Raw genomic sequence first — 6,973 nt, 5'->3', positions numbered from 1 at the left:
TGTTTATGTAAGCTGGAATGTCAGTAACCATAAATGGTATTGGAGTAAAAGTATCAGATATACAATTCTACAGTTACACAAATCTGTTTTGCTTTTTCCCAAAGCTGTTCACCATTTGTTGAATTGGTTTTGACTAGGTGTTCATTATCTGAAATTATTTAGTGACAAGGCTTTTAACCCTAACCCTGTTAAATTCCTTTATTGAACTTGTCCGTCTTTGAACTTGGACAGTACAATTAGCTGTTAAAAAGGATGCTTACCAAAAAAGATACTCACTGAATAGCAAACAGTGCAGATCTTGATCAGACTGCACAGATGTGCAGGCTGATTATGATCTATATTGGTAGAAGAGACAGAATCAATTGTGTCCAGCATGGCAAGCCTTTTGAGTAGTTTAGTGTTGCTGTCCAATGACAGTTCATTTAAAGAAATGTTCACTTACGCATTAATTTCAGGAACAAATTACAGTTTTGAGTTTCTGTTCGAGTATGAACTACATCAGCATGCTTATAGTAAACAGTCAAACAGATTATTCATACAGCATATTAACAGTGTTTATTTCTGTCTTTAAATTATTAGGCCACTGCAGGTTTGTGTCTGCAGGTTTGTAATCTTGAGCTCACTTGCATACATTAGATAGTTGCCTAAATGGCTGTTTGTTGTATGTGCGTGCATGTGTGCATCAGTGCGTGTGTGTGTCCATCCGGATTTGTTTGTCTGTACCATAATGTTGACATGCATGGAGCAATCTGTATATTTGGCATGAATGTTAACCTCAGTGAGACTGAGTGTCATGCCCAAACCCTAGGTTCCTATCTCAAAGGTCAAGGTCACAGTTGGAGGTCAAATGTCATATCAGATCTTGTCCGGCCCATAAGTTTGACATGCATTGAGGAACCTTGTTTATATTTGGCATGAATGTTAACCTCAGTGAGACTGAGTGTCATGTGCAAACTCCTGGTTCCTGTGTCAAAGTTAAAGGTCACAGTTGGAGGTCAAAGGTCATGTCAGATCTTGTCCAGCCTATAAGTTTGACATGCATTGAGGAATCTTGATTATGTTTGGCATGATGTTTAACTCAATGAGACAGATTTATTCAAAGGTCAAATTCACAGGGGTCAAAGGTCAAGCATGTTGTCTGTGGGCATCTAGTTTCTTCTGGTGAACAAATTTGCAATGTATGGAATTTCAAATAGCTGAAATACTTCTAGGTTGCGAGGAAGGTCAAGTGACATGTTAAGCCGAAGACTTCATGAAACTTTTTTTGTGTAGTTTGATCATTTTTGTTTAGCATGACTGACTGTTAAATAACCTTGTATAGAATGTCTTCACTAATTTTAAGATACAGGTCATAAATGTTAGGTTGTTATCATTAAATTGCTCAGTAACTTCTTTTAGTTACATCTAGTAGTCTATATATATTTTCTGAACAGTTAGAGAAAATGTTTCTTCTTTTGTAGTGTGAAATAGCAGTGAGGCGGAATGGCTACAAAACATGGACTTCAGATGAGAAGGCCTGTGTTCTGCATGCTGTAGTGAGGTAACAATATTGGATTTTCAGATTTATGCAAACGATAACATTTAACAAGTAAATAGATCATTTGTATTCAGAAAAGTTATGGTCGGCATTAAATCTCCCGCATTGAGTGTACGCATACCTTAAAAGTACACTATTAAACTTATAATAACCCTAGTCCTAACCTTTAGTCAATATATAGTAAACTTATGAATTTCAGGTTAAAGTTTTGGTGCAGTTTCACTCTATCTCAGTTATTTCTAAATGGATTTGATTCAAACTTGAAACGGTTGTTCCATATTATCTTCCACATCACATGACACAAGTTCCATAACTGTGGCACTGTATCTCTGTTATTGCAGAGGATATTGCAGAGAGGATATGATTTACACTTAAAATTATTGTTCAGCATCATCACTCACATATGACACAAAGACAGTTACTCTTGCACACTATTTCTTGAATCATCCCCTTTTTAGCTCGATTATTCGAAGAATAAGTAGAGCTATCCTACTCACATGGGCGTCGGTGTCACACCTTGGTTAAGTTTTTCGTACCAGTCCACATTTTGACAAAGTCTTTTTAGAGATAAAGCTTCGAAACTTTCAACACTTGTTCACCATCACCATGGCCAGTTATAGGCAAGAGCACAACTCCATCAAGGATTTTGGCTGAATTATGGCCTCTTTTGACTTAGAAATCATGGTTAAGTTTTTTGTACCAGTTCATGTTTTCGGTTGACAAAGTCTTTTGAGATAAAGCTTTGAAACTTTCATCACTTGTTTACCATCACCAAAGTGGGTCAAAAACTAGGTCACCAGGTCAAATCAAAGGAAAAGCTTGTTAACACTCTAGAGGCCACATTTATGACTGTATCTTAATGAAATTTGGTCAGAATGTTAATCTTGATGATCTCAAGGTCTAGTTTGAATCTGGGTCATGTAGGGTCAGAAATTAGGTCACCAGGTCAAATCAAAGGAAAAGCTAGTTAACACTCAAGAGGCCACATTTATGACCATATCTTAATGAAACTTGGTCAGCATGTTAATCTTAATGATTCCTATGTCAGGTGAGCAATACAAGGCCTTCATGGCCCTCTTGTTTATAAAAGTTACCGTTTTCAGCAAGGTTTATAAATGCTTACAGCTTGCAAAAGCTATTTCAGTCCTATATTTCTCAATTTAAAATAAATGGATGACTGTTGTTTAAATATGTTATGGTATATTTCAGTGACGTGTGGGTCTTCTATGAGAATATGGTAGTTACTATGGTTCAAAGATGCTACCCTTCAGTCACTGAGCTTCAAGAAACCAAACCTAAGGGATACTGTCTCACCTGAAGAAGGTCAGAATATAATTTCAGCTTTGAAATTTATTCTAACCTTTACCCTGCTTAATTTCTATAATGAACTTGTCCATCTTTCGATTTGGACAGTCCCATTAACTGTTTTAAAGGGGTGCTTAACAAAAAGATACTGACTGAATAGTGATAAGTGCCGATCATAATCAGACTGCATGAATGTGCTGGCTGATCATGATCTACACTGGTCACAAAGGCAGAATCAATTGTGTCCAGTATGTTGAGGGTTAAGCAGCAAAATATACTAAACAGTCTGTTAACAGTTTTTCCAGAGAGGTATTTCATTAAAAAGTGCAGCTACTTTTGATAAAGCAGCAACATTTTGTCATTTCCGGGAAGGGGATGCATTGAAGATGGAACAAACATTTTTATATGCGCGAAGGGATGTATTATGTTTTACCCTTGGTGTCCATTCGTCTGTTAGCAATTTTGTGTCAGCTCTTTAATTCTTGAACCCCTTGAAGGATTTCAAACAAACTTGACACAAATGTTCACCACACAAAGACCATGTGCGTAGCACATGTTTTGGATGTCTCGCATGAAGGTAAAGGTCACACGTAGGGGTCAAAGGTCATATATGATTTTGTTTTGTGTATATTGCTTTGCATTGCATGGCTCTTGTTTCTCTTTGGCAGATCCCTTTTTTGTTCACTTACAATATTTTTTTTAGTAACTTCACTTTCTTGTTACTATAAATAGCTTATTTTGAAACTTTTATTATTGGCCGTAGGGAAAAACTGAGACCAATTTCCTGTGGTACAACATGTATGGTATCTCCAATTTTAAGGTGTATTTTGACCTTACCTGTACCTGCTAAGGATTTTTTGTGGACATTAGATTTTTTCTGGAGTTTCTTCCCTTTGTTGTTCCTGTCCTTTGGGCTTCAACAGTCAAGTTCTTTAAATTTTTGCCCCGATCTTCTTATGTAACCCTTGGAGCATATATTGCCCCCCTTGGCGAGGCTCTTGGTATACATTATTTTACTCAATTATTCAATTTCTTTAACTGAAACATAATTCCTAAATATCAATCTTTCTGTTGCAGTTGCCATCTGTTTGTCCAGTTTGTCAGTGGTTCTTTTTACTCCCGAGACTGAACTGCCCAAACCAGATCATATAGAGACATACCGGGTATCTATCAGGGGAAATGAAGCTCCACACTGGAAAGGAGAGGTGTCCTAAACTGAGTAAGATGGCTTTACTTCTCCTGTCACTACCGCACTGCAATGCTGATCCAGAGCCGTCCTTCAGCATACTGAGGAAGATACAAACTGACAGCAGGAACAACCTAGCTCTGGAAACCATTCAGAACTTAATGTCTGTGAAAATGAAAAATCACTCTATATGTTAACATTCTCTTCATCTCATGAACTTATTAGAGAGGGAAAGTCAGCGTGTAATGTATACACTCGTAAGTGAAGACGGCATAAATGATGTGTTACTTGTTGAAATACGAAACTGTGCTTTCAGTATTTTTATAAAGTGTCTATGGTTAAGTGGAGACAACTCTAGTGATTTGTATTCATTGTGATATCTTGATAAGAGGACATCAATTATGAAACAGAAAAGTGATACTGATATGTCATATATATTGTATTGTTAAAATAGTATAATGTATTCTGTTAGTATTTTGAAGTGAATATATTTAAAAGTAGAATAAAAGATAATATAAATTTTTGGATTTGTCTCTAAAATTGTGTGATTGTGAGCTTAAATTATGCCGAAAAAAACCTCCACTTTTGAGACCCAAAGGGCAGCTGAAAAATAGCAAACATCCAGTTTTGGTATGCTGGGAATACATTATTTTTAGCTTGAATATACCAAGTATATGGATAACTATTTTACTCACCCCGGCAGTGGCGTCATTCCGTGTCCCCACCTTGGTTAAAGTTTTTTTAACACTTTCTTTTTTTCTCCTTATCTTCGTAATTACTTGATGGATTTGTTTCAAACTTATAATAGTCAAATAGTTATTCCTCATCATCACCCACATCATGTAGCACAAGGGCCATAACTCTCACACCAATATTTTATGAATTATTCCCCCTCACTTTTACTTAGAATTTCAGGTTAAAGTTTTGGTGCACTTTCGCTCTATCTCTGTTATTACTAAATGTATTTTATTCAAACTTAAAACCATTGTTCCACATCATATGGCATAAGATGCACCACTCCTGCACCTATATTTCATGAATTATGCCCCTTTTTTGCTTAGTATTATACTTATTTTAATGTTTTGATATATTTATCTCTCTTATCATGAACATTAAAGCAAACCTGAAGATAAAAGATTACAGACAGACACAGATACACAGACAATAGCTAGAAGCATGGACAAAACTCATCCTGAGCTATCCTCTGCCATGCTTATAAATCAAGATCTGTGTAAAATGTTTGTAACCATACAATAGACTAGAACCAGTGTGCAACAAACAAACAAGAATGTTTTTAAAATAGAAGAGCTGTCACAGGAGACATTGTGCTCGATTATTTCAATGCCATATAGTGAACCTGGGCACATCTGAGGAGGCTGTCACTGTCACTGAAGTGTTTAAGGACTCTAATGTGGGTGAAGATATTGGACAATAGCTTGAATCTGTGTCAAAAGTATCAAGTGATAAGAGAGATAAAGATATATAACCAGAAATTCTTGTCTTATCTTAGACTGGATATGTAAGCATTTTGGCTGTAAAATTTTAATGATTGATTTTAGCAAAGAGTGTTAGCTAGGACGTGTTTATATATATAATCATTTTACTTCACTTACATTTTACTTTATATAAATTATTGAGTCTGCATTAAATTTTATGCAGTGGGTTTTGCAGTATGAGTGGAAGAAAGATTGTAAAAAGATTTACATATGGTAGTGTTATTGCCCTTGAAATCATGTTAGAATCTTTGTGTGAGACTTCTGTTCCATGCACTTCCATGCACTTTGTTTCACATGAAAGTCAAGCTGTTGCAAGACTTCTGGAGTTTTGTTAGCTCACCTGAGCCAAAGGCTCAGGGTGAGCTATTGTGACCGCTCAATGTCCGTCGTGTGTCGTCTATCTGTCAACAATTTCTAAAAAAATCTTTTTCTTTAAAACCACTTGGCAGAATTACACTAAACTTCAAAGGAATGATCTTTGGGTGGTCCCCTTTCAAAATTGTTCAAAGAATTGAATTCCATGCCATGGCAACCAAAAGGAAAAACTTTAAAAATCTCCTTGTCCAAAACCGCAAGACCAAGAGCCTTGATATTTGGCATGTGATCTAATGGTCCTCTATGAAAATTGTTCAAATTATGCCCCTGGGGTGAAAAGAGGCCCGCCCCGGGGATCCCAAGTTTTGCAAAGACTTGTATAGAAAGAAACTTTAAAAATATTCTTGATAAAGGTCAGTGAGAGGGAGTGCAGAATCAAGGAACTATAACTCCAGGTGGTCCTACTTTTTAGCTCACCTGTCACATAGTGACAAGGTGAGCTTTTGTGATCGCGCAGCGTCCGTCGTCCGTGCGTGCGTGCGTCCGTGCGTGCGTCCGTGCGTGCGTAAACTTTTGCTTGTGACCACTCTAGAGGTCACATTTTTCGTGGGATCTTTATGAAAGTTGGTCAGAATGTTCACCTTGATGATATCTAGGTCAAGTTCGAAACTGGGTCACGTGCCATCAAAAACTAGGTCAGTAGATCTAAAAATAGAAAAACCTTGTGACCTCTCTAGAGGCCATATATTTCAAAAGATCTTCATGAAAGTTGGTCAGAACGTTCACCTTGATGATATCTAGGTCAAGTTCGAAACTGGGTCACGTGCCATCAAAAACTAGGTCAGTAGGTCAAATAATAGAAAAACCTTGTGACCTCTCTAGAGGCCATATTTTTCATGGGATCTGTATGAAAGTTGGTCTGAACGTTCACCTTGATGATATCTAGGTCAAGTTCGAAACTTGGTCACGTGTTTTCAAAAACTAGGTCAGTAGGTCAAATAATAGAAAAACCTTGTGACCTCTCTAGAGGCCATATTTTTCACGGGATCTGTATGAAAGTTGGTCTGAATGTTCATCTTGATGATATCTAGGTCAAGTTCGAAACTTGGTCACATGTTTTCAAAAACTAGGTCA

The 6,973-nt window shown here is 36.9% G+C and overlaps 1 long non-coding RNA gene across 1 annotated transcript; it reads left to right on the top strand.

The window, feature by feature from the left end:
* The first annotated feature begins 2,415 nt into the window (after window positions 1-2,415).
* On the top strand, window positions 2,416-4,549 carry LOC128548246 (uncharacterized). Its single transcript, XR_008366897.1, has 2 exons — window positions 2,416-2,860; window positions 3,920-4,549. It is a non-coding gene; the product is annotated as an uncharacterized LOC128548246 (long non-coding RNA).
* Window positions 4,550-6,973: the final 2,424 nt, after the last annotated feature.

Source organism: Mercenaria mercenaria, chromosome 14, assembly GCF_021730395.1.
Source record: "Mercenaria mercenaria strain notata chromosome 14, MADL_Memer_1, whole genome shotgun sequence".
NCBI lineage: Eukaryota > Metazoa > Mollusca > Bivalvia > Venerida > Veneridae > Mercenaria > Mercenaria mercenaria.
This window is presented reverse-complemented; position numbering and strand designations above follow the sequence as displayed.